Source organism: Charadrius vociferus, unplaced genomic scaffold (genome assembly GCF_000708025.1).
Source record: "Charadrius vociferus isolate BGI_N301 unplaced genomic scaffold, ASM70802v2 scaffold72, whole genome shotgun sequence".
NCBI lineage: Eukaryota > Metazoa > Chordata > Aves > Charadriiformes > Charadriidae > Charadrius > Charadrius vociferus.
In genome coordinates, this window is record NW_009647830.1 from 8,872,820 (window position 1) to 8,882,728 (window position 9,909).

A 9,909-nucleotide genomic window follows, 5' to 3' on the forward strand; every position below is an offset into this window, starting at 1 on the left:
GCGGGCCGAAGTCTCCGCGCTCCGGGGGCGGCGGAGGGGCTGCGTCTGTCCTCTTTCCCGTCGGGGGAGAGGCGCGGCCCGCGGCGCAGTAGTCGTGCTCGGTGGGCGCTGTGGAGGGTTAAACGGCCTCGACGGCACCTTCTGTAAGGCCGCCTCGGCACAGTGGTGTAGGGTCATCCTGTCTTTCGCCCCCCTCCTCGGTTTTGCTATGTAGTTTTTGTTTATGGGTTGGGTTTTTTGGGGTGTGGTGGTGGTTAGTTTTTGTTGGGTTTTTTTTTTTCTTTAAAGTTGCTTTCGTCGCACACAGACCTGCCTCACTTTCTTCTTTGACGTGGAGGAGGCCCGTTAGACTCCGCAAGCGCCGGGTAGGCGTTGTCCCCCTTTAGGAAGGCCGCTTCTGTCACCTTAACGCTGCTGCGGTTGTATCTGCCCGTGCGGGACCGCCCCCGCCCCGCGGGAGGAAGGCGGCCACCTCTCCCCGGGAGGGAGCCCGGCGCCGCCCGGAGGAGGTGGAGTGCCAGCGCGCCGCCTCCGGCTGAGCGGTCCAGCACCCCGGGAGAAGCACAGCCCGTGCTCAGGCGGGTGAGGTTAGAATGGGGCGGGGGGATCAGGTCACTCACTGCCCGAGCTTTCATGGATTACAGCAGCTTGAAGGATTTCTTGAGAGGGATAGAGAGGACGCACAGCCTGCGGAGAGGCTTTTTCTTGAGTTACTTATGAAACAGCTAGTGTTAACACCAGAAGCATACCATCTCTTGGGTATCCCAATGACAAGCAGAACCCAGCTGGCCTTCTGGTATAAAGAGAAGAAAACGATGCCTTCCCTGGAACACTTACAGTTACTCTTTGGACTTCCTCAAGATGCAGCAATACAAATTACATAGCCTTTTTAGTTCTGAAGTTTGGTAAACTGCTGGAGAAGATGAAGCATTAAACCCTATAGGGTTCTACTCCAGCATTGTACACTGAGACATATTCAGGCAATTCTTTATAATCACTTAAGTAATCAGAGACCATTATGTTTAAGATCAAGTCAAGGACTTCTCTTTGGGTTCAGGGCATCCATGGAGCACATCAATTTGAGCTTTTATCTCTGTTTTCCTTCTGTAATATCTGTCATAAAACATGGAATTTGAGTCACTTTCAGACTGAAAATATTTTACTTCTAACACTTGGTATTTAGTATGCAAAATTTTCCAGAAGGACAAAAGCAGAATCTATTGATGAAGCAAGGTCATGCTTCTTAGATATTTTAAACAATAGAGATTTAAATTACTGTGATTAATTAGAAAGTTGACTGCTCAAATGAAACAATCACTTCCTTTGTACAGGATTTTAAATACTGAACATTAGTCATCAGTCATGTGAGGATTTAAACAAGCACTTAGCTTTATGCAATTTGAGTGATTAGTTCTATTCAAGTGAATAGTACTGTGCAGAGCATGTAAGATTTAGCACATCTCAAACCCCCAATTGTACAAAGCTTTAACATGTGACCCGAAAAGTGGTATTTTTTTTTAAGGCTGTTTCCTAAGGAACAGTGTTTATGCAGTCACACGTGTCTATCATCGACTCTTTCCCCATCATCAGGGGAAGGGGAATGGTTACCAGCTTGTTGGCCAATTTCGGTTAGTTTTCACAGCAGAATGGAAATTTCAAAGCCAATTTAACTTGTACATATTTGATGAAAATAGGTGGCTCTGTATAAGAGAGATCTTTTACTTGCATAATGAAAGCAGCTGCAGGAGCTGAAATACTAGACATTACAAAACCATTATTTAGGTGAAAAAGAAAACATAATACCTAATTAACCCAGTTAGACAAAAAGGTTCAACTAAGACTTATGGTTAACCCAAAGGTGAGCCATTAGTCACTGAGTTGTGTTGGGTGTTTGGGGCACTTTTAAAGGAAAAGAAAGCAAATCTAAATCTATTCCTTTTGTGGCCATTATCTGAGGTGTGCTAATGAAGACCTGTGTTTTAACACCAAATACACCATTAAATAGGGGGTTCTCAAATGTCTGCTTGTATAAAGCTTACATTTTGTGAGCATGCTTTCTTAGGTCCTTAAAAATTCATCCTCATTTGGGTGTTCATCTGCTGCATGTTCTTCCTGGAACTGAAAACATTCATCCTCTGTATAAAACCAGTGATGTGCCTACATACATGTGTGTATCTTTCTGTCAGCAAAACAAGAAGGTAACCAACGTATATTGATAGTGTTGCCTGGAAGATCAAGTAAAAGGCTTTGTGCTCTTGTCTTTGCTTTCTAGCATAAAAATTGTAATAGGAGCTAAAAGGCATTTAGGAACCACCTACCACAGAAATTAGGCAGTAACATGGGAAGAGAGAATTAGATCATAAATATCACCATATACAAAAGACTCAAAAAGAAAGATACTAGAATGAAAAAAAAACTCAGGTAAGACACTATGAAGAAAATTCCAAGCACTGGCAATATCCCTACTTAGTTTTACTGAGCACAGAGTGCTTTAAAATGTTAACGTATCTCTGATTTCAAAAAGAATAACATAGTAAGAATCTCCAAGCACCACCTGCAAACTCTTGTCTTCACTTCCTTTTAATTTGTAAAATAATTGCACCTGTGGAACGTAAGGCACTTGTTTGGCAGCTTTTTTTTTTTTTTTTTTTTTAACCTTAATCTTGCACCAGTGTGAAGAGTTTCACAGCATGCAAAACAGTGAGTAGTCAGGCCCAGAGAAATTAAGGTGTATTTGCTGGTAAACCACTCTTACCGGAATGAGCATTTCAAGAGAAAGCTGGCAGGTTTGAACCCATCTTGATAGGGCGTTTTTATTTTTTCCTAACAGGAGGAAAAATATTTGGATTTGACTCAGGTCTAAGTCCTTGATTTCACAGTGGTTCTGTATTGTACTAACGGATGATCTCTAGTGTATCTTTGAACTAACAAATATCTTACAACTACTAAATCTTTTACATGGGCGTTTACTGAGTCTCTAAGGGATTGAGAGTCTTTCACTGCCTGACATCCTCCTCTGGAGCTGCTTTGACCTCATTGCAGGCTGTGGTGTACGATGTTGCTATGACCCGCTCTCCTCCTACAGACTGGGCACATGCACTGCTGCTCTGTCAGCCTGCTGGAAACAGCTAGGGTATGGCAGCATGGTATAGCGCTGTAGGGGAGAGTCTCTGACTCCGTCTCCAATTGTTTCCTCGTTTTTTCCTCGGACAGGAACACAAACCTTGTGTAGGTGACATGGCTCCATGGGGAGGAGGGCAGGAAGGGAATGGCAGGAGATGAGCAAAAGTGGACCAAGCAGAGCCAGTGAGCTCGGCTAGGCAGAGCAGCACTGTATCTGTTCAATTGGAAATTTGCCAGTGTGGAGGATATGGAAAATTGCAGGACAAAACCTGAGTGTCAGGCCACTGCCCACCAATACTGTCAGGCTGATGTAGTACAACCAATTAAGTTTAAATGTATACTTGTTCGTTACTTGAATGCTACCAGAGATTTTATTTGGTGTCCCTGTGCCGGAGTCAAATTTATTGAAGATTTTTGCTATTTACATGATTGTGTGGGGTTTGGGGAACTTAAACTAGCAAGTGACTGGACTTCTGTGTGAAATCATGATGTTCGTTCTCTACTTGGACCTTGTCATCTTTCAAATCAAATTCACATGTAAGTTCAAAAGGTAAACATTCCAAGAGGATGGCATTTTAGCTTCTACTTAACACAGAAGCTACTGAGAGTGTAAGGCAACAAAGTGTCAAGGTCAATATGTTAACAAGGCCGGCTGTAATGTGGCTCTAAATTTCCTCCTATTTAAAGGAGAGAAAATGCTCTCCATGGAAAAATTGTGTGAGAATTAGTGAGATTATCTTCCTCGTGTAATATCTGAAATGCTACTAGAAAGGTGAGAGCTATGGCAAAATGTGGTCAGTTACTTCTGTGTATGTTGTGATAGAAAATAAAAAAAAAAAATCATTGTAAAAGTAAAGGGGCATTTAGGGGAAATAGAAAGAAACATTTATTTTTCATAGTCCATAATCACATTTAAAAAAAATCCACGTCTTCTAACAAAACATCCCAATTTGCAGTTAAATTATACATTGTAGGATTTTCTTTTTTTAGCAGAGTGGATAATTTTAACCAGGGAAAATTCATATTTCATGCATGATAAACAAAGCGTATTCCCTGAAATTTTGACTTCAGACAGCAAAATCATCTCTATACGCTTCAGAAGGCTTCTGTCTAGTACAGATTTATACCTTTTGAAAATCAGTGGGTTCCTTCACTAAGAAGTATGAAGTATTTCAGGAAAGAAAGACGTCCTTTTTTTATCGCAGCTCTTACAATCTGAAAGATCTGGAATACCAGAATATAGTTCTCATATTTCATTTTGCAACTGGTATGTGTTTGATGATAAAGTGTAATTAGCTAATGGAGCCCATTATTTCTGATGCTTGCTTTTCACAGATCGTATTCATCCAGGCAGCAGCTGAAGAGTTTTCTAAACTCAATTAGTGCAAGAATGCTGTGACCAATGGAAAAATGTTCGATGCATGCCAGAAAACAAATCTTCCCAGCTCGTGGAAATACATTCTGAAAACAAATAAGGATCACACAAGATTTTAATATTAATAAATTTTTTTTTTCCTAAGAAAATATTTAAAATCTAAAGCAAAAATTTTGGTTTAATTATCCTTCTCTAAGGATGCTCTATAGCATAAGATCTGAAACATAAGGATGTGGATTATCCTGATTGGTGTGAATACTGACTCCCATTTGCAGATTTAAATGTTAATGTCAAATTGAGATTGAAAACACAAGCTAATTTGTAATGTAGAAATTGGCACAGTGATAGGCATATTCAGTCTGAAATTCATTGAATGTAAATGATTAGCAATACAATAGGTTACTCAGGACCCACTCTTAGCATTGCTACTTGGGAAAAATCACAATTAATGATTGTCTTGACTTTAGGTTTGAATGAATAGGATAACTCTTTCAGTACAATAAACAAAAGAAATACAAAGTCCATCTTATATCTGAACATATAGATAGACAATTCAGGCTCATTGTTTTAGCTCTGTTACCTGACTTGTTGCTTCAGTCGGAAGAATGTTGTAACTTAAATTAACAGCATGCATCCTGTTTACAATGGCTGGAAAAATTCATATTATCTGTTAACATAGTTTAGCTGGAAAGTGATAGTGTATTAACTAATCGTTTTAGAATCTGTCTGTATGTTAAAGGATAAAATCTAAAAATCTAGGACATCAGTTTGGAATACGACTTCATCTATGTCCGACCTCTCTTGCAGTATACAAGCCTTTAGTGAAATTTATCGACAGTAAATTGCAATCACTTAAAACTCTTCTGTACATTCACAGAAGCTGCCCTTAAGTGTGCACGTGTGAGCTCATACACTCACACTTTCATATGTCAACAGGAATCAAAGTTGTAAGAAACTGACCGGGCAACGACCCAGTACCCCCAAGCTACACAAATAAGCCAACAAGTAAATAGAATCACATACATGAAACAATTTATTTTTTTAGAACGGAACGGCATCTCCAAGCTTCCTGCTGTATTTTGCTGCCCCTGGAGGCTGCTTCTCGGTTTAGTTCCCTTTTTTAGAAGCTAATCACAGCAGGGTCCAGTGGGATCCAGCTGCCCTCTCTCAACTCTTCTGCAGCGAGAGGCGTTGTCCTGGGTCTTAGCTTCCGCAGGCCTGTTGGGATCCTTTCTACTTTTCCGTGTCAAAGAAATTTGGAGAAGAGTGACCATAGAAATGGACACCTACTTTGCACATCTTTAAAATAACAGGCTTTTTGCCCCAATGGGTTTAGTTATGTTCAGATTACAAATACAATATTGCACTCCATGATGTGTAGGTGTGCGTTTCTCTTTAAATCTCACTTTTGCTGTTACACGTGCAGAAAGTTGCTATCTCCTAGGTAGATGAAAAGGTGCAATTATTGACTGCAGAACTAGACTATTAATTATGCACATGCTTAATTTGCTGAAATATCAATCGTGGTTTAGAGCAGAAAGAGGTAGGTTTCTGTGAAGTTATATTCATCTCTACTGAGGTCATTTCTATTTCTGATTTTGAATCTGTTTGTTGTTTCAAGTGAAACATTTTCCATTGCCTGTGGTAAGAGGGCAGATAAGGCACAAGTATCAGAGCTCATGAACTGTTGTGTACTTACTGACCTACCATAGAACTGAGACATTTTCTCCAGAAACTGAAGCAGTTGAGCTCCGAAGGAGAATGAACCCTTTTGGCAAGGCTTTGTAAGGGCTCTGGATGGAAAATCTTGTGTTTATGAAGCAGAGAGAGCGAGCAGAAACGTAGTGACTGTCCGGCTTGTGGCATTAAGGGAAAATAAGAATGCATTTTATTCACACAGGGCTGAATACAGCTAGTTTATCTGGATGCTGCATGCTGCCAGGAATTATGGAATCATCAAAACCGGCAGAGTCCCCGTCTGGTGTAGGATTGACAAAGTGGTTGTTACCTGTTACCAGCTGTAGCTCTTGAACTGAGACAGAGGTCAGTTCTCGGTGCCTTGTTACATGTTAATAGCTGATGCGTTTTAAAGTAATCTTTCCATCCTCACCTAGCCCTTTGTTCTCGAGCAGCGGTGAAGAAGTCATAGGGTCTGGTATCTCCAAATGGCTCTTTTGTAGTTCTTTCCTCCACTGTTCCCAAGAGAATCTAGCTCGTAATATCTACCCACTAGGAGATCTACACACAGTTCACAGAAACACAAACACATGCCATATTACAACACACGTATTAAAATGACATTTTTTTACAAGATCAAAAACAGATAGAAAAAATAAAGTGCTGTGGGAAAGCTTTTACCAAATAAAAATGTCTGTGGAGGCTTGATCATATGTGGGCCTGTGAATAACACTCAGGAGACTATAAACTTTAGACAAACCAGATGGTTAGACAGCAAACCAGATGGTTTTATTTATGCACACAAAGTTCACATTTAGTGAGGTACTTTGTTCTTCTAGAGAAGATTTCACACAGAAAGTAAAAGAATTATATACATGTCCTATGATGATGGACTGGAACATTCATACAAATGTAAGTCTCATCAAGTAGTCCATTGTCCTTTTGATAGAAATATCATCATAATTACATCATTGGTATACTTGTTGGCTGCTCTTGTACATGGTGTTTCTTCTTTTTAGTGCAGTAGCATCCAAAGGCTTTAGTGAGGATTATGAGCAGCTTTTGTTACGTGTCATAAAATTGCATAGGAAGATACAGTCCTTGCTCAGAAGAATTTAGAGTCTAAGGAAGACGAAATGTAACACAGCAGTTGACCAATGATAGAGAAAAGTAAAAGAGAGACTATAGGCTGTTACTGATTGCTTTCAACTAGGAAGTAACTCTCATTTTCAGTATCTGTGAACTTAACTACACTGACCTTCTAGTCTTTTTGTTTTAGTTTTACTGCAAAACCAGAAAGTACATTTGTCTTATCTGTAAAGTATACGCATACTGATTTTTCCTCCTCTTTTAAAAGCTGCTTCATCAAAACCTGTTAAAATCTCAAGGTCCCTTAAAATGCCAGTTTCTGAATTGTCATCCATACTCATTCAGCTGTGCTTCAGTTGCTTCAAGAAACTGTTGCACTGTCTGATGGGGTTCAGTTCTCTGACAGAATGGCAAACAATAGGTGGATTCCAGATTATATCAATGCAAAGTCAACATCTTAGGCTAAAGACCTAATACTAGCTCTACTGCTCGGGGAGTAGCCTTCAGCAACACAGCAGTCATAGCAGCTTATCATCTATAATGTCTTAATTTTTTCCTGTGTTTATGTCTTAACTTCACAGGAGCTGTTGACCCAGATTTTATTTATTTTTTTTTTTTCTGATGGTGCTACCTGTAGCTTCTTGCTGATCTCGGAAAAAAAGTATTTCTGGAAAGTGTATTTCCACAATCTTAACGTAGATGTGGCATAGTGACACGTATATTGTGATTAGCAGATTAAGAAGCAAAAGAAATTGCTCTGGTGACTTTCTTAATGTAGTTTAAAAAAACACAGATGCATGAAATTTTATCATCCATTCCTTATGAAGAATTGCACCTAAATTGTAAACACCTCTTCAACAGAGATCCATTCTGGACTCTCTTCCTATTTACATTCAATCCAAATTTCAGCTTTGCTGAAAATTTCATCTTATCCATATTCTTGTTCAGCTACTGGTTTTATAAAAGTGTTCTTTAAGGGTTATGACTGCTCAGTAGAGCTATGGAGATTCAGAAAATACAGAGCAGATAAAAGATTTCATTGATAGCAAAATTGTCAGACTGATCTAAATGTTAGAAAGACCACCTCAAGATTTTTCCTGGAAAGTATTATCTTTCCAAAATACATATGATAGAAATGATGGCACTAGCATTGCATCTATGAACTACAACAAAATGAAAATATGTATTTTAAAAAATCAAAATTATTTATTTAATTTTATGGCAATCAAAATCAAGGAAAAAGTACAATATCTTAATAGGATAAAAAACTGAGCTGGAAAAGAAAACCACCCCAACCTAGTTCCCCTGCAGAATAGGGGGCTGATATGCATTTCAAACTGTAAACGACATGAAGTAGAGTTTTCCTGTAGTTATTGAGTACAGACATTGAATGGACACTGGAGAAATAATAATACGTTGCCAAAGCAAGACTCCTGTCTCAGTGTGAGAGATGCGTACCTTCTGCATGACCCTTCATGCTCTAACAAGCACCTTGGATGTTGTTTCACTTCTGAAGGTCAGATGCTGCTTTGGGCTCCATGGGAATCCCCGAGTGTGGCACGTTTTCTTCATGAGGAATAAAAATATCATGTATCAACCATATAGCATCTAACAAAGATACTAATCAGAACAGTGAGCAGTAATCCTCCCACAGTGATCATCATTGCACCTCAAATACTGCATTGTACCTCGAATACTGTGTTCAGTTTTGGGCCCCTCATCACAAGAAAGACATTGTGGTGCTGGACCATGTCCAGAGAAGAGCAATAAAGCTGGTGAAGGGTCTAGAGAACAAGTCCTATGAGGAGCGGCTGAGGGAACTGGGGTTGTTGAGTCTGGAGAAAAGGAGGCTGAGGGGAGACCTTATCTCTCTCTACAACTGTCTGAAAGGAGGTTGTCCTGAGGTGGGTGTCAGTCTCTTCTCCCAAGTCAGAAGTGATAGGACAAGAGGAAATGGCCTAAAGTTGTGCCAGGGGAGGTTTAGATTGGATGTTAGGAAAAATTTCACTGAAAGGGTTATCAAGCATTTGACGAGGCTGCCCAGGGAAGCAGTTGGGTCGCCATCCCTGGAGGTAGTGAAAAGACATGTAGATGTGGTGCTTAGGGACATGGTTTAGTGGTGGATTTGGCAGGCTTAGGTTTACAGTTGGACTCGATGATCTTAAAGGTCTTTTCCAAGCAAAATGATTCTATGATTCAATGATCGTTGCCTGTAGTCTTATACAGTGGAAGATACTGTTGATGCAAGCTTGCAAAGTCTTGCCAAATGAAGGAATTTGGAGAGTAATACAAGTATGGAAATACAAACTCTGGTGATGTTATACCACACAGAAATTAGTAGTTAGATGTGAAATGAACCCCACATTTCAAAAATATTTAAAATGTATATGGCATTTAGGTGCCTAACGCCCAAAGGAATACAAAACCTCTGCCTTTAAGTAACTGAGGAGCCTGAGTTCTGTTTGCAAAATGACATATATTCATAGTCTATATCTGATTGAAAGTTAATTAGATTAGACTTTTTCAAGTATCTATAACTTTTGAAAATATGACTTCACTGGAAGCCTTCGGAACATTTATTTTCGATCTAGCATGGTCTCTGTGTCGAGAGGAGCAGCCCTCTCTGTTCTAGCAAATCCATTATT